The 22,330-nt window shown below is 46.5% G+C and overlaps 1 long non-coding RNA gene across 1 annotated transcript in view; it reads left to right on the plus strand.

Annotated features, from left to right (window-relative positions):
- The window catches only part of LOC132404470 (uncharacterized), a 102,568-nt gene that overhangs the window by 37,284 nt on the left and 42,954 nt on the right, over positions 1–22,330 (plus strand). The window contains exon 3 of the long non-coding RNA XR_009515548.1: positions 9,316–9,502. This is a non-coding gene — a long non-coding RNA (uncharacterized LOC132404470). The remainder of the gene's footprint in view (positions 1–9,315; positions 9,503–22,330) is intronic.

Here is a 22,330-nt window from a genome sequence, read left to right on the forward strand (position 1 = left end):
AAGGGAGAGAGGCAGAAGAAAGGAAACTACAGGCCAGTTAGTCTGACTTCAGTGGATGGAAATACGTTGCAGTTGATTATTAAGGATGAGGTCTCAGGGTACCTGGAAGCACATGATAAGATAAGCCATCTTCAGCATCTTCAAGCGGGAGGGGCTCGTCAGCCTTGGACAGGAGCCTGCCTAGGAAAGGAAAACTCTGATTTTAAACATCCACTGCCTTGCAACCATACTCACCCATGGGAAAGGCTTTGGGAATAAACCCCGAGAAAGAAATCTAGAGCTGGGTTCCCTAAGGCAGTTTGATATTTACAACTTCACTCTGGCAACCTCTGCGATGACACTGGTGCCAAGCTGTATAGGCGCTTGCCCTTCCCTTGGACTATGTCTGTGATGTGGAGAGGGGGAACCTGCTGCACGGGCAACAGCTGGTTCTCCAAACCTTCCAGTCCAGGCTTGGACACAGTCCACCAGAGGTGCAAACCCATGATCCCCTAGGAGTGAAAGCTGCCTACTGCTAGTCGGCATGGTTTCCTCAAGGAAAAATCTTCTCTGACAAATCAGATGGAATTCTTTGAAGAATTGACAAGTAGCATAGACAAAGGAGAATCAGTCAATGTTGTGTACTTGGATTTTCAGAAGGCCTTTGACGAGGTGCCACACATCAGCTGCTAAATTAGCTACAATTAGAATCAGGTTTATTATCACCGGCATGTGATATGAAATTTGTGAATTTAGCAGCAGCAGTTCAATGCAATACATAATCTAACAGCGAGAGGAAAAAAATAAATAAAATAAAACATAATAAATAATAAATAAACAAGTAAATCAATTATGTATATTGAATAGATTTTTTTTAATGTGCAAAAACAGAAATACTGTATATTTTAAAAAAGTGAAGTAGTGTCCAAAGCCTCAATGTCCATTTAGGAATCGGATGGCAGAGGGGAAAAAGCTGTTCCTGAATCACTGAGTGTGTGTCTTCAGGTTTCTGTATCTCCCACCTGCTGGTAACAGTAAGAAAAGGGCATGCCCTGGGGTGCTGGAGATCCTTAATAATGAACACTGCCTTTCTGAGATACCACTCCCTAAAGATGTCCAAGGTACTTTGTAAGCTAGTGCCCAAGATGAAGCTGACTAGATGTACAACCCTCTGCAGCTTCTTTTGGTCCTGTGCGGTAGCCCCTCCGTATTAGATGGTGATTCAGCCTGTCAGAATGCTCTCCACAGTACAACTGTAGAGGTTTTTGAGTATATTTGTTGCAATACCAAATCTCTTCAAACTCCTAATAAAATATAGCTGCTGTCTTGCCTTCTTTATGACTGCATCAATATATTAGGACAGGCTAGATCCTCAGAGATCTTGACACCCAGCAACTTGAAGCTGCTCACTCTCTCCACTTCTGATCCCTCTATGAAAATTGGTATGTGTTCCTTCGTCTTACCTTTCCTGAAGTCCACAATCAGCTCTTTCGTCTTACTGACGTTAAGTGTCAGGTTGTTGCTGCGGCACCACTCCACTAGTTGGCATATCTCACTCCTGTACGCCCTCTCATCACCACCTGAGATTCTACCAACAATGGTTCTATTGTCAGCAAATTTATAGGTGGTATTTGAGGCCTAGCCACACAGTCATGTGCATAAAGAGAGTAGAGCAGTGGGCTAAGCACACACCCCTGAGGTGCACCAGAGTTGATTGTCAGCAAGGAGGATATGTTATCACCAATCCGCACAGACTGTTAGGAAGCTGAGGATCCAATTGCGCAGGGAGGTACAGAATCAGGACTGTGGGAATGATGGTATTAAATGCTGAGCTACAGTTGATGAACAGCATCCTGACGTAGGTGTTTATGTTGACCAGGTGATCTAAAGCCGTGTGGAGAGCCATTGAGATTGCATCTGCCTTTGACCTATTGTGGCAATAGGCAAATTGAAATGGGTCCAGGTCCTTGCTGAGGCAGGAGTTCAGTCTAGACATAACCAACCTCTCAAAGCATTTCATCACTGTCGTTGTGAGTGCTACCGGGCGATAGTCATTAAGGCAGCCCACATTATTCTTCTTTGGCACTGGTATAATTGTTGCCCTTTTGAAGCAAGTGGGAATTTTTGTCTGTAGCAGTGAGGGGTTGAAAATGTCCTTGAGTACTCCCGCCAGTTGGTTGGCACAGGTTTTCAGAGCCTTACCAGGTACTCCATCGGGACCTTCAGGGTTCACTCTCTTTAAAGACAGTCCAACTTCAGCCTCTGAGACAGAGATCACAGGGTCATCAGGTGTAGCAGGGATCCTCACAGCTGTAGTTGTGCTCCCCCTTTCAAAGTGTGCATAGGTGTTGAGTTCATCTGATAGTGAAGCATTGCTGCCACTCATACTACTGGGTTTCACTTTGTTGGACGTAATGTCTCGCAGTCCCTGCCAGAGTTGCCATGCATCTGATATCACCTCCAACCTTGTTCAAAATTGTCTCTTTGCCCTTGAAATAGCCCTCTGTGAATCACAGCTGGTTACCAGGTACTGGTTTGGATCACCAGACTTGAATGCCATAGATCTAGCCTTCAGCAGATGATGTACCTCCTGGTTCATCCTTGGCTTTTGGTTTGGGAATGTACAGTAAGTCTTTGTAGGCACACACTCAACCACACAGGTTTTAATGGTAACAACTGCAGCATACTCACCCAGATTCAAAGATGAATCCCTGAATACAGTCCGGTCTACCTATTCAAAGCAGTCCTGTAGGTGCTCCTGTGCTTCCCATGTCCATACCTTCTTGGTCCTCACTGCTGGTGCTGTAATCTTCAGTCTCTGCCTGTACTCAGGGAGTAGAAGTACAGTCAGGTGATCAGACTTCCCGAAATGAGGGTGTGGAATAGCACGGGAGGCATTCTTGATGGTGGTGTAGCAATGGTCCAGTGTGTTGTTTCCTCTGGTATTGCAAGTTGATGGTAAACTGCTTAGTGATTTTTTCAGACTGGCTTTGTTAAAATCTCCCAAAACGATGGTGAAGGCGTTAGGGTGCGCTGTTTCGCGCATGTTGATCCCATTGCTCAGATCATGTAAAGCCTGCTTGACATTGGCCTGAAGTGGAGTGTAACCTGCTACCAGAATGACCCCAGAGAACTCCCGTGGTAGGTAAAAAGGATGACACTTTACTGCTAGATATTCCAGGTCTGGTGAGCAGAATTGGGACAGCACTGATATATTTGTGCACCAAGAAGAGTTGATTACGAGGCATACTCCTCCATCTCTGCTTTTGAGAGACTCTATAGATCTATCCTGACGATGTATAGTAAACTCATCAATCTGAATCACTGCATCCAGTACAGAAGGGGTTAACCAGGATTCTGCGAAACAAAGGACACACGTGGTCCTAGCGTCCCTCTGATTCAGCACCCTGGCTCTGAGATCATCGATTTTATTCACCAGAGACTGCACGTTCGCCAGCAAGCCTATGGTATTACAGGAAAGAATCTAGCATTGATAATGTAGTGGCTGATTGGCAGGAGGCAAAGTGTGGGAATAAGAGGAGCCTCTTCTGACCTGCTGCTTGTGACTAGCGGTGTTCCACAGGGGTCTGTGCTGGGACCAATTCTTTGAACATTATTCCTCTCTGCACCAATATCCTGCCTTCCAGTCGAATCCCTTCATGCCCTGACCAATCAAGAATCTATCAAGCTCTGCCTTAAATGTACATAAAGACTTGGTCTCAACGATTGCCTGTGGCGAAGAATTCCACAGATTCATCACTATTTGACTAAAGAAATTTCTCTTCATCTCCATTCTAAAAGGACATCCCTCTAATCTGAGGCTGCGTCTACTAGTCTTAGACTCTCCAAAGGAAACATCCACTCCACACCCAGTCTATCAAGGCCTTTCACCATTTAATAGGTTTCAATGAGGCCACCCCTCATTTTTCTGGGCTCTAGTGAATACAGGCCCAGATCCATCAAATGTTCCTCATATGACAAGCCATTCAATCCTGGAATCATTTTAATGAGCCTCCTTTGAACCCTCTCCAGTTTCAGCACATCCTTTCTAAGATTAGGGGCACAAACCTGCTCACAAATTCTAAGTGAGGCCTCACCAGGGCTTTATAAAGTTTCAACATCACATCCTTGCTTTTATATTCTAGTCCTCTTAAAAGGAATTCTAACATTGCACTTGCTTTCCTCACCACAGACAAACCCTGCAAATTAACCTTTATAGAATTCTGCACAAGGACTCCCAAGTCTTTGTACCTCATTTTTAAAACAATTCTCTCTATCTAGAAAATAGCCAACCCTTTAATTCTTCTACCAAAGTGCAACAGTACCCTTCATGACACAATATTCCATGTGCCATTTCTTTGACCATCGTCCTAATCCATCTGCGCTTCTGTCCCCCCTCTAATTCCTCAAAACTAACTACCCCTCCACCTATCTTCATGTCATCTGCATTCTTTGCAACAAAGTATCAATTCCATCACCCAAATCATTGACACATAACATAAAAAGAATTGGTCCCAACACAGACCCCTGTGAAACACTACTAGCCACTGGCAGGCAGCCAGAAGATGCTAAGTTTATTCCCACTCTTCGCCTCCTGCCAATCAGCCACTGCTTTTTCCCTTCTAGAATCTTTCCTGTAATACCATGGGCTCATAGCTTGGTTAGCAACCTTGTGAATGGTACTTTGTCAAAGGCCTTCTGAAAATCCAAGTACACAGCAGCAACAGATTCTTCTTTGTTTATCCTGCGTGTTGTTTCTTCGAAGAATTCCAACAGGTTTGTCAGACAAGACTTTCCTTTGAGGAAACTATGCTGACTATGGCCTATTTTATCCTGTTCTTTCAAACATCCTGAGACCTCATTCTTAAAAATCGACTCCAACATTTTCCCAACCACTGAAGTTAGACCAACAGGTCTTTAGTTTCCTTTCTTTTGCCTTTCTTCATTCTTGAAGTGTGGGATGACGTTTGCAGTTTTCCAGTCTTCCAGAATCATCCCAGTATGTAGTGATTCTTGAAAGGTCATTATTAATGCCTCCACAATATCTTCAGACTCCTCTTTCTGAACTCTGGGTTGTACTATGTTTGGTCCAGGTGATTATCTACCTTCAGACTCTTCAGTTTCCCAAGAACCTTCTCTCTAGTAATGGTAACTTCTTACACTTCATCACCCCTGACACTTGGAACTCCCATCATTCTGCTAGTATCAGTGATGACTGATGCAAAATACTTATTCAGTTCATCTGCCATTTTGTTGTCCTCCATTATTACCTCTCTAGCATTGGTTTCCAGGTGTCCGATATCCACTCTCACCTCTCTTTTACATTTTACGTATCTAAAGAAACTTTTGCGAGTTGCTTTTGTATTCTATCTTTACCTGCTTAATGCTTTTTTGAGTTGCCATCTGTTGGTTTTTAAAAGCTTCCCAATACTCTAACTTCTCACTATTTTTTGCTCTATTATAAGCCCTCGCTTTGGCTTTTATGTTGGCTTTGACTTCTCTAGTTAGCCATGGTTGCGTATCTTTCCTTTAGAATACTTCTTCCTCTTTGGGATTGATACATCCTGAGCCTTCTGAATTGCTTCCAGAAAGTACAGCCTTCGCTGCTCTGCTGCCATCCTCTCCAATGTTCTTTTCTAAGTAATACTGCCCAAGTCTTCAGTCATGCCTCTGTAATTCCATTTATTCCACTGTAATACAGATGCATTTGACTTTAGCTTCTCCTCAAATTTCAGGCTGGATTAGTCATATCATGGTCACTTCCCTGAAGGGTTCTTTTACCTTAAGCTCTCTAATCAATTCTGGAGAAAAAGGAATGCTGAGGACACTGTGGAGAGCATTTTGACTGGAAGTGCAAATGCCCAGAATGAGAAGCTACAGAGTCTTGTGAAATTGGCCAGTTCTGTCATGGTCACTTGCCTCCCCACTGTCACCAACATCTTCAATAGGCTGGGCATAAGAAGTTGGCAACCATTCAGGACTTGCCCTTTTCTCATTGTTACCATGAGCAAGGAGGTACAGGAGTATTTATATTCATTTGGAGGTCTGCTACTGGAGGGTATGAAGCTGATCCTAAAACATTAAGTCTGTGTCTTCAAAAGTTCCTGTATTTCCACCTTCTTGGTAGCAATGAGAAGAGGGCATGGCTGACTGATTGGGATCCTTAATGATGGATGCAGCCTTTCTGAGGCATCACTTTTTGATGCTGGGAGGGCTGGTGCCCATGCTGGAGGTGGCTGTGTTTGCAACATTATGCAGTTTTCTGGTCCTGTGCAGTAGCCTCTCCAAATCATACAGTGATGCAACCAATTAGATTACTCTCTATAGTACATCTGTAGAAATTTGCTAGAGTGTTTGTTTACATACCAGCTCCCCTCAAACTCCAATTGAAATATACCCGCTGTTGTATCTTTATAGCTGCATTAGTGTTGGGCCCAGGATGGATCCTCATTGATATTGATACTCAGGAACTTGAAAATGTTCACCCTTTCCACTTCTGATCCCTTGATAAGGACTGGCATGTGATCCCTTGACTTCTCCTTCCTAACGTCCACAATCAATTCCTTGGTCTTAACTGATGTTGAGTGCAAGGTTGTTGTTGCGACACCACTCCACCAGCTGATCGATCACACTTCTGTACTTCCTTAATTTTTATTTAGAATTCTTTTTCTCCTTGTAACTTATAGCAATTTTTATGAAGGCCCTGATATGTCAGCCTGAAATGTCGACTGTTTATTCCTCTCCATAAAATGCTGACCGATCTGCTGAGTTCCTCCAGCATTTTGCACGTGTTACGATTCTCAGCATCTTCAGAATCTTGTGTGCTTGTAAATTTTTATGTATTTCTCACTGTACTGCTGCCGCAAAATGATCAATTTTATGACTTGTCAGTGATGAGTCTGCCAAGCAGATGATGAAGGAATCAGAACCAGAACCAGGTTTAATATCACCGGCATATGGTGTAAAATTTGTTAATTTTACAGCAGCAGTACAATGAAATACAAGATAAATAAATATAGAGAACAAAAAACTTGAATTACAGTAAGTTTATATATGTCTATTAAATAGTTAAGTAGTGCAAAAAATACCAGAAATAAAGAAATGGTGAGGTAATGTTCATGGGTTCAATGTCCATTTAAAAATCAGATGGCAGAGGGGAAGAAGCTGTTCCTGAATCACTGAGTGTGTGCCTTCAGGCTTCTGTACCTCCTTTCTGATGTCCTGGGTGATTGGGGTCCTTAATGATGGACGCCTCTTTCCTAAGGCATCACTGGTCGAAGATGTCATGAATACTACAGAGGCTGGTACCCATGATGAAGCTGACTAATCTTACAATTTTCTGCAACTTACGTTGATCTTGTGCAATGCCCCCTCCTAAGCCAAAATAGTGGTGTAGCCAGTCAGAATGCTCTCTTTCACGGCACACTTGTTGAAGTTTTTGAGTGTTTTAGTTGACAAAGCAGATCTCCACAAACTCCCGATGGAACAGAGCCTCTCTCTTGCCCTCTTTGTCGCTGCATTAATTAGGTCCTCGGAGATATTGACACCCAGGTGCTTGAAGTTGCTCACTCTCTACGTTTCTGATCCCTCTCTGAGGGTGAGTTCGTGTTCCTTCATCTTAGCTTTCTGAAGTCCACAATCAGGTCGTTGGTCTTGCTGACGTTGAGTGCATGGTTGTTGCTGCGATACCACTCAACTAACTGGTATGTATGTGGAGATAGTGAGAAGTCCGATGATGGGGTGGGAGTCCAGGAGAATCAGAGGCGGAGTACGGTGTGACCTGAGGAAGGAGGTGAGGGAAGTGCTCTGTGGTGGTAGGAGTTGGGGGTGACAGCGGTTTGTGGAGTGCGGAGCGGGTGATGTTGACAGCAGCTCTCAGGTGTCGGGGAGGAGGCTGTGCCACCTCCCTGAGGTATGTGGGATGTGTGTCGGGGGAGTCAAAAGGTTGTCATCGAGTCGTTCATATCCAGTGAACGGATTGGCCACCTTGCACAGAACAAATTGGTGCAATAAAGGTGGCAATATGCGGCTCCTGATCTCACAGCCTAACTAATCTCGAATGTGATTAATGCTGTTACTACCTCGCACTTGAAGTGTGCCCTCAAGTGACAGTGTATGTGTTGTGAGCAGGGCACTAACGGACTATGGGGAGAATGAGATTGGAATTTCTTTTTTTTCATTGTCACAATATCAAAATGCAGAAAAATAATTTTGTTGTATACTGTACATACCGATCGGTTCATTCCATGATGCTTTGGGTGGCACAATAGTGGGGGCGGGTGGCATCTCCGGAGAGGGTGCATTGCAGGTGAACAGTAAGGTGCAGGTAGATTGTTGGGTTGCATTCAACTTCATGTACAGTACTAGAGAACAATTTAATGGTCTTATATCAGTGAAGTAGAAAGCAGACTTTGAGCCTGGTGGTACATATTTAGCCTGACTGCAAATAGGTGAAGAGGAAATGTCCCGGCTGGATGGAATCTCTCATTATGAATAAATTATATAAAAGAATGGGGAGGGGGTAATCTCCTTGAAACCGACTGAATTTTGGAGTGGGTGTGGGGAGAATACGTCGTTAGGACCAGAGAGCACAGCCTCAGAATATCAGGATGTCCCTTTAGAGTTGAGGAGGAATTTCTTTAGCCAGATGATGGTGATTCTGTGGAATTCATTGTCACAGATGACTTGGAGGCCAAGTTATTGGGCATATTTAAAGCAGAGGTTGATAGTTTGTTGATTAGTAAGTTCGGTGAAGTTTACAGGGGGAAGGCAAGAGAATGGAAATGAGAGGGATAATAAATCTGCCATGATGAAATGGCAGAGCAGACTCAATGGGCCAAATGGCCTAATTCTGCTCCTATGACTTATTGTCTTATAATAAACCTGATTCTGATTCGCCCTCCCTTGGGGACTGAACAAAAGTAGGCAGAGAACTTTTACCTACGCAGCTGAGAATTGACAGCAAAGGAGCAAACCTTCTGAAGAGAGTAGTTGCTTTCTGCAATACAGAACCTTTGGGGACAGTGGAGGCAGGTACTCTCATAAAATTGCAGAAATATCGTGGAACACTTGAATTGGCCAGGCAATAGAATATAACATCCAAGTATTGGTAAGTGGGAATGTAATTGGGAGCTGGGCCAAAGGACCAGTATCTGTGTACTAAGACCATCTGACTGTATGACACACACCTCCAAGGCTGGACAATAAGGGAGTATTAAACTCTCTGTCAGCTCAAGGGAATGGAATGGGATGGGGTGGGGGGAGGGGCAAAAATGACAGGGGAACTGCAGATGCTGGAAATCCAAAACAAATACAAAATATTCTGTTCACACTCAGCAGGTCAGACCTGCTTCAGACGAGCGATAGTTTCACCAGCACAGCGTGACACTGTTGCCAAGGCCCCAGCAAAAGACTCATCTACCATTGTGTCAGAGGACAGCTCGTGCATCGAGGAGACACTGGCGACGTAATGCCAACCTTGCGTGGGCCTTGCCACGTCAAAAGCAGGGCCACAACAAATGAGGTAAGCAGCAGAGGTGTTAGCTACAGGGAGAAACACATCTGTCAGGCAGGAATTGTGTGCCCTACAGAGTGCTGGACCTAAAGAGACCAGCTGGCATTGTTTTGAGCAGCTCAATCAAGCGAGACACCCAAAAAACAATTCCCTTCAGTCCTGAGCCGCCTCAGATTGAAAGGCACTTCCGATTGGGGGCTGGGGAGTGAAGCCGCATTTGCAAAAGATTTTGGTTATTGGCTTAGCGGAGCTCCCTGAGGTGGGGACAGGATTTTCACCCGCTGCAGCAGACAAAAGCTTGTGAACTAACAAGCAGACCGTCCCTCTGGGTCTCATTAGTTCACAAGGTTAACGCCACTGCTCCTTAAGGGATGTTCCAGTCAATTAGTGATTAAACCATCAGGTGTGACATTTTGTTCGGAGAAATGTTAAAAATATAGTCAATACTGTTAGGAGTATGCTGAAGAGTTTAAAATGACATTTTCTAGGGACACGACATTTGACTTCAGGTTGTTAATTATGTAGCATGCAGTAAAAGACTGAATGTCAATATACCGTATGGTACTGCTGGTTTCCTGTCAAATTCTCTGTCAGATTACACAGGAGAGCCACATGATTAATGCAGGCTCATTACATTTGTTAATGTAAAGCTAATTTTAATATTGAATTGAAATGTTGCTGGAAAATGAACTTGGGTCAGGGAAGCCTGCAGCACCAGGATGGTCCTGACGGATTACAGGAAAGTCTCGTGCTCGTCGGCAAAATCGCTAAGTACCGACTGCGAGGGCAAGTCATTCCCAGTCCACTGTGCGGAGGTTATCAAACAAGCACTAGCAAGTTAGGAAATACTGATCTTCATTTGGGTGGAATTATCATTTGTGTCCAGCAGATCTCAAAGCCTGGAATACCCCTCTCATTTGCTGCCCATCATCAACACCATCATGTGCTGTGTCGTAAGACATGGGCATAAATGGCCTCCATGACTGTTTTTGGCAAATATTTCTACTGAAGTGATTTTCCATTGCCTTCTTCTGGGCAGTGTCTTTCCAAGATGGGTGACTCCAGCCATTATAAATACTCTTCAGAGATTGTCTGCCTGGTATCTGTGGTCACATAAGCAGGACTTATGATATGCACCAGCTGCTCATACGATCCTCCAGAACCTGCTTCTGTGGCTTCACCTGACCCTGATTTGGGGGGGGGGGGGGGGTGTGTGGGAGGCCAAGCAGGTGCTACACCTCGTCCAAGGGTGATTGGCAGTCTAGTGAAGGGAAGGAGCATCTTATTCCCCCTTTGGTAGGGAGGAATCTCCATCCTGCCACCCACACTTGCTGCTATGCCTTTGAATTTGTGTTGAAATCGTGATCCATCGTAGCCAGTTTACCCTAACTCGTGAACCGTGCAGTTCAACGCACACAGGATTGTGCACCGTAGGCTGTTGGTGAATTCAGATGCCCTCTCTGAAGAGGCGGTGTAAAATGAACCTGATGCATTGTGAGAATTGGGTTTATTTATTTATTGAGGTGCGATACAGGATAGGCCCTGTCTGACCTTCGAGCCATGCTAACCTGCAACCCCCGATTTAACTCTGGCCTAATCACGGGACAATTTACAATGACTAATTAACCTGTTAACCGGTACAGCTTTGGACTGTGGGAGGAAACTCACGTGGTCACGGGGAGAATGTACAGACTCCTTACAGACAGCAGTGGGAATACATGAAGCTGTAACAATTGCCCCACCCGCCCAGTCCATCGGACCCCTTGAGAACCCTGCAGGTTTATTTGAGTGTGGGAAGCACCAAATACAAACAGGACTCTTCCTTACAGACTTGGTGCAGCTCCAAATGCATCAGCAGTATTTTGCTGAATGGGACTCACCTCCAAAATTCATAACTCTCCTATACTCACCTTGTGAGTATGGACTGAAGATGAACATCTTACACTAAAGCTCCTGGCCCCATTGAGCAGAGAAGCCTCTGTCACAGAGTCAGAGTGCATCGTGGAAACAGGTCCTCTGTCCAACTTGCCCATTCCAACCAAGATGCCTGTCTAAGCTAGTCTCACTTGCTTGCATTTGTCCCACGTCCCATGCACCTGTCCAAGGAACTTTCAGATGTTGTTATTGTAGCTGCTTCAACCATTTCCTCTGACAGCTTGTTCTATATACACACCACCCTCTGTATGAAGAATTCGCCCAACGGGCATCTTTTAAATCTTTCCCATCTCATTTTAAACTTCTGCTCTCTAGTGTTTGATTCCCCAATGCTGTATAAAAGGCTGTGCATTCACCCTATTCAGCCAGTCATGATTTTATCCATCTCTCTATGGTTACAGCTGTCTTCTGCATTCCACGAACTAAAAGTTCAAGCTTACCCAACCTCTCCCTATATCTGAGGCCCTCAAATCCTTGTAAATCTCCTGTGCACTCTTTCCAACTTAATGATGTCCCCCCTATAACTGGGTAGACAAAACTCTGCACAATCTGGAGGGCACGATCAAGTAATGTAAATTTTTGACTAACAGTGAAGCCACACCATCGGTCTAGGTTGTCAAATATTTTGAATGCTTCTCAATTTCCCTGAAATTCAACAACAATCTTAAAGTTTAAGAAGTAAAACAAGCAATTCTGCAAAAAAAAAACTGTAACAATACACTATAAATAAGTGAAAGTATCATTGGAAGTGCAAGTAATTTATACAGAAGTAACATACTCTTACATTTAGTCTAAACTTAGTGAACGTCCTCTGCAGCAGAGTCCATTGACAGGAGTCTGTCACCAAGTTCAACATTCAGAAGTATTTACATCAAAGTCTCCATTCCACTGGCACTCAAAGTTGACCGCAGAACTACTTTCAAAGGTTAATTTATTATCAAAGTGTATAACTCTGAAATTCTTCTTCTCCAGATAGCCATGAAACTAAGAACCAAAAGAATGGCAGCATGATCATCAAATGCCACATCCCTCCTCCCCGCATTAAAAAAGCAAACAAAAGTGGAACAAGCGCATTGGTCCCCAAACCCCTCTCCCCTGCACACCAAAAATGCGAGAAAGTTCGGGCAAAAAACGCAGAATAAAAAAAAATGTAAGACTGAGAAAAGGCTATAGTCCAAGTCCACATCCAAAGCACAGAAAAACTGGATAGCATTTTCCAGGCACAGTGTCAGGCTTTCCTCTGTCCGTAGCAGAGCGATCCCACCAGCGATCAAAAGGCAGTCTCCCCTCTCCAGAGCAGAGTGATCCCCCAGTGATCAAAAAGCAGTCTCCCCTCTCCGTAGCAGAGTGATCCCACCAGTGATCAAAAGGCAGTCTCCCCTCTCCAGAGCAGAGTGATCCCACCAGTGATCAAAAGGCAGTCTCCTCTCTCCGTAGCAGAGTATTTCCACCCGTGATCAAAAGGCAGTCTCCACTCTCCGTAGCAGAGCGATCCCATCAGTGATCAAAAGGCAGTCTGCCCTCTCCAGAGCAGAGTGATCCCACCAGTGATCAAAAAGCAGTCTCCCCTCTCCATAGCAAAGTGATCCCACCAGTGATCAAAAGGCAGTCTCCCCTCTCCGTAGCAGAGTGATCCCATCAGTGATCAAAAGGCAGTCTCCCCTCTCCGTAGCAGAGTGATCCCACCAGTGATCAAAAAGCAGTCTCCCCTCTCCGTAGCAGAGTGATCCCACCAGTGATCAAAAAGCAGTCTCCCCTCTCCAGAGCAGAGTGATCCCACCAGTGATCAAAAAGCAGTCTCCCCTCTCCATAGCAAAGTGATCTCATCAGCGATCAAAAGGCAGTCTCCCCTCTCCAGAGCAGAGTGATCCCACCAGTGATCAAAAAGCAGTCTCCCCTCTCCGTAGCAGAGTGATCCCATCAGTGATCAAAAGGCAGCCTCCCCTCTCCGTAGCAGAGTGATCCCCCAGTGATCAAAAGGCAGTCTCCCCTCTCCGTAGCAGAGCGATCCCACCAGTGATCAAAAGGCAGTCTCCTCTCTCCGTAGCAGAGCGATCCCATCAGTGATCAAAAGGCAGTCTTTCCTCTACGTAGCAGAGCGATCTCACCAGTGATCAAAAGGCAGTCTCCCCTCTCCGTAGCAAAGTAATCCCACCAGTGATCAAAAGGCAGTCTCCCCTCTCCGTAGCAGAGCGATCCCACCAGTGATCAAAAGGCAGTCTCCCCGCTCCATAGCAGAGCGATCCCACCAGTGATCAAAAGGCAGTCTCCTCTCTCCGTAGCAGAGCGATCCCACCAGTGATCAAAAGGCAGTCTTTCCTCTACGTAGCAGAGCGATCGCACCAGTGATCAAAAGGCAGTCTCCCCTCTCCGTAGCAGAGCGATCCCATCAGTGATCAAAAGGCAGTCTCCCCTCTCCGTAGCAGAGCGATCCCATCAGTGATCAAAAGGCAGTCTCCCCTCTCCATAGCAGAGTGATCCCACCAGTGATCAAAAGGCAGTCTCCCCTCTCCGTAGCAGAGCAATCCCATCAGTGATCAAAAGGCAGTCTCCCCTCTCCGTAGCAGAGCGATCCCATCAGTGATCAAAAGGCAGTCTCCCCTCTCCGTAGCAGAGTGATCCCACCAGTGATCAAAAGGCAGTCTCCCCTCTCCGTAGCAGAGCGATCCCACCAGTGATCAAAAGGCAGTCTCTCCGCTCCATAGCAGAGCGATCCCACCAGTGATCAAAAGGCAGTCTCCTCTCTCCGTAGCAGAGCGATCCCATCAGTGATCAAAAGGCAGTCTTTCCTCTACGTAGCAGAGCGATCCCACCAGTGATCATAAGGCAGCCTCCCCTCTCCGTAGCAGAGTGATCCCCCAGTGATCAAAAGGCAGTCTCCCCTCTCCGTAGCAGAGCGATCCCATCAGTGATCAAAAGGCAGTCTCCCCTCTCCGTAGCAGAGTGATCCCACCAGTGATCAAAAGGCAGACTCTCCGCTCCATAGCAGAGTGATCCCACCAGTGATCAAAAGGCAGTCTCCTCTCTCCGTAGCAGAGCGATCCCATCAGTGATCAAAAGGCAGTCTCCCCTCTCCGTAGCAGGGTGATCCCACCAGTGATCAAAAGGCAGACTCTCCACTCCGTAGCAGAGCGATCTCACCAGTGATCAAAAGGCAGTCTCCCCTCTCCGTAGCAAAGTGATCCCACCAGTGATCAAAAGGCAGTCTCCCCTCTCCGTAGCAGAGCGATCCCACCAGTGATCAAAAGGCAGTCTCCCCGCTCCATAGCAGAGCGATCCCACCAGTGATCAAAAGGCAGTCTCCTCTCTCCGTAGCAGAGCGATCCCACCAGTGATCAAAAGGCAGTCTTTCCTCTACGTAGCAGAGCGATCGCACCAGTGATCAAAAGGCAGTCTCCCCTCTCCGTAGCAGAGCGATCCCATCAGTGATCAAAAGGCAGTCTCCCCTCTCCGTAGCAGAGCGATCCCATCAGTGATCAAAAGGCAGTCTCCCCTCTCCATAGCAGAGTGATCCCACCAGTGATCAAAAGGCAGTCTCCCCTCTCCGTAGCAGAGCAATCCCATCAGTGATCAAAAGGCAGTCTCCCCTCTCCGTAGCAGAGCGATCCCATCAGTGATCAAAAGGCAGTCTCCCCTCTCCGTAGCAGAGTGATCCCACCAGTGATCAAAAGGCAGTCTCTCCGCTCCATAGCAGAGCGATCCCACCAGTGATCAAAAGGCAGACTCTCCGCTCCATAGCAGAGTGATCCCACCAGTGATCAAAAGGCAGTCTCCTCTCTCCGTAGCAGAGCGATCCCATCAGTGATCAAAAGGCAGTCTCCCCTCTCCGTAGCAGGGTGATCCCACCAGTGATCAAAAGGCAGACTCTCCACTCCGTAGCAGAGCGATCTCACCAGTGATCAAAAGGCAGTCTCCCCTCTCCGTAGCAAAGTGATCCCACCAGTGATCAAAAGGCAGTCTCCCCTCTCCGTAGCAGAGCGATCCCACCAGTGATCAAAAGGCAGTCTCTCCGCTCCATAGCAGAGCGATCCCACCAGTGATCAAAAGGCAGTCTCCTCTCTCCGTAGCAGAGCGATCCCACCAGTGATCAAAAGGCAGTCTTTCCTCTACGTAGCAGAGCGATCCCACCAGTGATCAAAAGGCAGTCTCCCCTCTCCGTAGCAGAGCGATCCCACCAGTGATCAAAAGGCAGTCTCCCCTCTCCGTAGCAGAGCGATCCCTTCAGTGATCAAAAGGCAGTCTCCCCTCTCCATACCAGAGTGATCCCACCAGTGATCAAAAGGCAGTCTCCCCTCTCCCTAGCAGAGCGATCCCATCAGTGATCAAAAGGCAGTCTCCCCTCTCCGTAGCAGAGCGATCCCATCAGTGATCAAAAGGCAGTCTCCCCTCTCCGTAGCAGAGCGATCCCACCAGTGATCAAAAGGCAGTCTCCCCTCTCCGTAGCAGAGTGATCCCACCAGTGATCAAAAGGCAGTCTCCCCTCTCCGTAGCAGAGCGATCCCATCAGTGATCAAAAGGCAGTCTCCCCTCTCCGTAGCAGAGCGATCCCACCAGTGATCAAAAGGCAGTCTCCTCTCTCCGTAGCAGAGCGATCCCACCAGTGATCAAAAGGCAGTCTTTCCTCTACGTAGCAGAGCGATCCCACCAGTGATCAAAAGGCAGTCTCCCCTCTCCGTAGCAGAGCGATCCCATCAGTGATCAAAAGGCAGTCTCCCCTCTCCGTAGCAGAGCGATCCCATCAGTGATCAAAAGGCAGTCTCCCCTCTCCGTAGCAGAGTGATCCCACCAGTGATCAAAAGGCAGTCTCCCCTCTCCGTAGCAGAGTGATCCCACCAGTGATCAAAAGGCAGTCTCCCCTCTCCGTAGCAGAGCGATCCCATCAGTGATCAAAAGGCAGTCTCCCCTCTCCGTAGCAGAGCGATCCCACCAGTGATCAAAAGGCAGTCTCCTCTCTCCGTAGCAGAGCGATCCCACCAGTGATCAAAAGGCAGTCTCCCCTCTCCGTAGCAGAGCGATCCCATCAGTGATCAAAAGGCAGTCTCCCCTCTCCGTAGCAGAGCGATCCCATCAGTGATCAAAAGGCAGTCTCCCCTCTCCGTAGCAGAGCGATCCCACCAGTGATCAAAAGGCAGTCTCCTCTCTCCGTAGCAGAGCGATCCCACCAGTGATCAAAAGGCAGTCTCCCCTCTCCGTAGCAGAGTGATCCCACCAGTGATCAAAAGGCAGTCTCCCCTCTCCGTAGCAGAGCGATCCCATCAGTGATCAAAAGGCAGTCTCCCCTCTCCGTAGCAGAGCGATCCCACCAGTGATCAAAAGGCAGTCTCCTCTCTCCGTAGCAGAGCGATCCCACCAGTGATCAAAAGGCAGTCTTTCCTCTACGTAGCAGAGCGATCCCACCAGTGATCAAAAGGCAGTCTCCCCTCTCCGTAGCAGAGCGATCCCATCAGTGATCAAAAGGCAGTCTCCCCTCTCCGTAGCAGAGCGATCCCATCAGTGATCAAAAGGCAGTCTCCCCTCTCCATAGCAGAGTGATCCCACCAGTGATCAAAAGGCAGTCTCCCCTCTCTGTATCAGAGTGATCCCACCAGTGATCAAAAGGCAGTCTCCCCTCTCTGTAGCAGAGTGATCCCATCAGTGATCAAAAGGCAGTCTCCCCTCTCCGTAGCAGAGCGATCCCATCAGTGATCAAAAGGCAGTCTCCCCTCTCCGTAGCAGAGTGATCCCACCAGTGATCAAAAGGCAGTCTCCCCTCTCCGTAGCAGAGCGATCCCATCAGTGATCAAAAGGCAGTCTCCCCTCTACGTAGCAGAGCGATCCCACCAGTGATCAAAAGGCAGTCTCCCCTCTCCGTAGCAGAGCGATCCCATCAGTGATCAAAAGGCAGTCTCCCCTCTCCGTAGCAGAGCGATCCCATCAGTGATCAAAAGGCAGTCTCCCCTCTCCATAGCAGAGTGATCCCACCAGTGATCAAAAGGCAGTCTCCCCTCTCTGTAGCAGAGTGATCCCACCAGTGATCAAAAGGCAGTCTCCCCTCTCTGTAGCAGAGTGATCCCATCAGTGATCAAAAGGCAGTCTCCCCTCTCCGTAGCAGAGCGATCCCATCAGTGATCAAAAGGCAGTCTTTCCTCTACGTAGCAGAGCGATCCCACCAGTGATCAAAAGGCAGTCTCCCCTCTCCGTAGCAGAGCGATCCCATCAGTGATCAAAAGGCAGTCTCCCCTCTCCGTAGCAGAGCGATCCCATCAGTGATCAAAAGGCAGTCTCCCCTCTCCATAGCAGAGTGATCCCACCAGTGATCAAAAGGCAGTCTCCCCTCTCTGTAGCAGAGTGATCCCACCAGTGATCAAAAGGCAGTCTCCCCTCTCTGTAGCAGAGTGATCCCATCAGTGATCAAAAGGCAGTCTCCCCTCTCCGTAGCAGAGCGATCCCATCAGTGATCAAAAGGCAGACTCCCCTCTCCGTAGCAGAGCGATCCCATCAGTGATCAAAAGGCAGGCAGCCGACACTCACCTTCCTCATTCACTTCGGTTTCTATCTCCTTCGTCACTTTAATCTGTGAGGGATGGAAGCTTTAATCGGCAAAGTGGAGTAGAACATTGGCTTGTGCCCCATCCCGCAATCTTTTTGCCACAGAGTTCCTACACACTGCCTCTGTCTCCCGAAATCCTCTCAGAGACTGCAGAGCGCAGGAACACCCAAAAGATCTCCAAACTGCAAATCACATCCAGAATCACAGTCAAGATGAAAAACAAATGTAAAAGAAGTCTCAAGGTCTATCCAGAAGATGTTGACTGAGGGAGCGTCGAACACAGGTGCCATCTTGACCTGAGGTCTGTAATTACCTCAGATTGACAGAAAACTGATATTCACTTTTGACATGAGGGTTCACTGCCATAGTCAGTATTGAATGTGTATCCATAACTGTGCCTAAACTATGATCATGGATACTGAATACTAGCTACCTATGTGATATGCAAACCATTGCAGTATAATATAGAGAGCCCATGGAGCAGGCCCCTCCCTTCACCAGGCTGATGAATCCCAGAGAATGACCGAAGCTGATACAGTGGCATCGTGGGGAGTTACCAATCAGCATTGAACTTAACATTGGACAGCCTTAGGGAGTCCAGCTCTGGATATTTTCTTTGGGTTTACTCCCAAAGCCTTTCCCATGAATGGGTGTAGCCGCAAGGCAGCACACAGAGGTTTGGGAGTTTTCCTTCTCCTAGGTGAGCTACCAAGCACAGGTAATGAGCCCTATCTTTCCAGTGCAACTGGTTTTCAGGTGCCAGTAACCTGCCTTTGCCCCTTCTCCTGTCAGTAGAAATTGCTCTGCTGGGCTTAGTAGCTGATCTACAAGTGAAGGCCAGAGGCTATGTGAGATGCACGCCATTGGAGCATTTAGTAGATAGTGGGAGCTGATCACTGCTAACCCCCACAGCTATAACAACCTTAAGGAACCAATGATGATGTATACTAACGATGTCAATGATGATAAACTCTGCTATCTTCATCAGGGATAAAGATGCCAGAGTTTGCTATTGAAAAATCGGCTATAATCTATTCATGTACCGAGCTGGAAGCCCGAGAAGAGTTCAAAAGCCTTGGCTAAGAGCAGCTGCATGAGCACTCCTTCACACTCCATCCTCACATGACAAGTTTAGCCAGGTCTGTCTGTTTGGGTCTTCAGCAGCAGATCTCAGGTACAAAAGTAATCGGCGCCTTACCATCTTCTCCAAGACAAGTAGCAATGACTGTGAAAAACTGATACATCAATGGCCCCATTAGGGAATATGATTGAAAATAAACCCAAGTCTCCATTGCTAATGAATTCCATTATTAATTTGGGCTTGTTGCTGCAACCCCACGGAGTCAGAGACCCATGTTCAGTCCTGCGTGTGGAGGTTGCACGTTCTCCCCAAGACCGCACGTGTTTCATCGTACACGCTAAAGATGATTGGCCTGGTAGGGGTACTGTAAGTTGCTCCTAATGTGCAAATGAATGATGGATTCCAGGGGGGGAGTGAAGAAAATGAACAATACAGGCCCTTCAGCCCATCATATTGTGCCAACCTTTTAATCTACTCCAAGATCAATCTGATAAAGATGGAGAGAATAAAACATGGGATTTATATCAACAGTAGACTGACAAATCAGCCTTGTGTAAACATATCATTCCAGTCTTCCAGTGACCTCTACTACCCTGTAACAACTAAGCAACAATTCCTTGGTGACAAGAATGATTAGCAAAAAGTTGCTCCCCTGTCCCCTGATCCTGTAGGTTGACTTTCGGCAAGTTTGGGATGGAGAACAAAATGCTTTGAAATGCTATGAGGACAATGGGCTGGTTAACAGGTTGACCAGCCATAAATAGGCTCTTGTAAAGTGGCAGGGGTGGGATTAAACCAGTATCCTCTTGAAGATGGATAACCAATTGAAGTTCATGGGCCAAGTGCTCATGGATAATTAAGGGCTAATTGCTGGTGTGTTTTAAAACAGCTTTAAAGCACTGTTGAATTCTGGATCCACATGCTCAATGGCAGATGTCAAGATTTGCATAGAACCCTGTTTCATTCAGAGATTTGCTGACTTTTGTCTGGACCCAGAGGGAATAGAGATCTCAGTTATTATGCGCATCAGCGTAATTAACTTTGCAAGAATGGAAGTTGACCTGACCACCGCTTCTGTGTTGGAAAGGATGGGCTTCAAGTTCCCTTTACAACTTTGAACTTCCCATTTCAAAAGCAGAGAAACAAAATCTGTGAGCACCATTTTAGTTCAGTTGGTGTCAGCTTTCTCTGAAATTATGGATTGTGTGTTCTAATACTTTAATTTGATCCATTCATTCTGATGGAACACTATGCTCGTGTTAAAGAGGTGAACACCTAAACTTGCACCATAGAGTCATTGAGCCATACAGCCCTTCAGCCCAAGTGGTCCATGCTGACCCAGATTCCCATATAAACTAATCCCATTTTTTCACGTTTGCCCTATATTCCTCTAAACCTTTCTTATCCATGTACCTGTCTAAGCACAATTTAAATTTTGTTATCATACCTGTCTCAACCATTTCTTTTGCAGGTTCATTCATTTACTGACCATCCTCTGGTTGATACAGTTGCCTCTCAGGTTTCTATTAAATTCTTCTTTTCTCACCCTAACCTTATGCCCTCTAATTCTTGATTCCCCAGCCCTGGGCGAAAAACTGTGTGCATTCACCTGATCTATGTCCCACATGATGTTATATGTCTCTATAAGATCACCCCTCATTCTTCTATGCTTCTCTGAAGGATGTCCCATACTGCTCAACATATCCTCACCTCAGTCCCCCAAAACTTGACAAAATCCTGGTAAATCTCCTCTGCATTCTTCCCAGTTTATTGGCATCCATCCAGAGGCTGGACAACCAAAAACAACTACAATATTCTCTTGTGGTAAACAGGTTCTTTGTTTACCACAAGTCCAACATAATTAGTAGAAACATAGAAGCATAGAAAATAGGTGCAGGAGTAGGCCATTCGGCCCTTCGAGCCTGCACCGCCATTCAGTATGATCATCCAACTCAGAACCCTGTACCTGCTTTCTCTCCATACCCCCGATCCCTTTAGCCACAAGGGCCGTATCTAACTTCCTCTTAAATATAGCCAATGAACCGGCCTCAACTGCTTCCTGTGGCAGAGAATTCCACAGATTCACCACTCTCTGTGTGAAGAAGTTTTTTCTCATCTCGGTCCTAAAAGGCTTCCCCTTTATCCTTAAACTGTGCCCCCTCGTTCTGGACTTCCCAAACATCGGAAACAATCTTCCTGCATCTAGCCTGTCCAATCCCTTTAGAATTTTATATGTTTCAATAAGATACCCCCTCAATCTTCTAAATTTCAGTGAGTATAAGCCTTTTGATCCAGCCTTTCTTCATATGAAAGTCCTGCCATCCCAGGAATCAATCTGGTGAACCTTCTCTGTACTCCCTCGATGGCAAGAATGTCTTTCCTCAGATTAGGGGACCAAAACTGCACACAATATTCTAGGTGCTGTCTCACCAAGGCTTTGTACAACTGCAGTAGAACCTCCCTGCTCCTGTACTCAAATCTTTTTGCTATGAATGCCAACATACCATTTGCCTTTTTCACCGCCTGCTGTACCAGCATGCCCACCTTCAATGACTGGTGTACAATGACACCCAGGTCTCATTGCACCTCCCCTTTTCCTAATCAGCCACCATTCAGACAATAATCTGTTTTCCTGTTCTTGCAACCAAAGTGGATAACCTCACATTTATCTACATTATATTGCATCTGCCATGAATTTGCCCACTCACCTAACCTATCCAAGTCACCCTGCATCCTCTTAGCATCCTCCTCACAGCTAGCACTGCCACCCAACTTTGTGTCATCTGCAAACTTGGAGATGCTGCATTTAATTCACTCATCTAAATCATTAATATATATTGTAAACAACTAGGGTCCCAGGACTGAACCTTGTGGTACCCCACTAGTCACTGCCTGCCATTCTGAAAAGGTCCTGTTTACTCCCACTCTTTGCTTCCTGTCTGCCAACCAATTCTCTATCCACATCAATACCATACCCCCAATACCATGTGCTTTAAGTTTGCACATTAATTTGCTGTGTGGGACCTTGTCAAAAGCCTTTTGAAAATCCAAGTATACCACATCCACTGGCTCTCCCCTATCCACTCTACTAGTTACATCTTCAAAAAATTCTATAAGATTTGTCAGACATGTTTTTCCTTTAACAAATCCATGCTGACTTTGTCCGATGATTTCACCTCTTTCCAAATGTGTCCTCCGTTAGTCTCACCTTGGAAAGTTTCCAGGTTTTTTTATGGAAGACCGGCAGTTGCCCAAGCTGCAAGTCTCCCCTCTCCACACCACCAGCGTTGTC

Source organism: Hypanus sabinus, chromosome 2 (assembly GCF_030144855.1).
Source record: "Hypanus sabinus isolate sHypSab1 chromosome 2, sHypSab1.hap1, whole genome shotgun sequence".
In the NCBI taxonomy this organism is placed as follows: domain Eukaryota; kingdom Metazoa; phylum Chordata; class Chondrichthyes; order Myliobatiformes; family Dasyatidae; genus Hypanus; species Hypanus sabinus.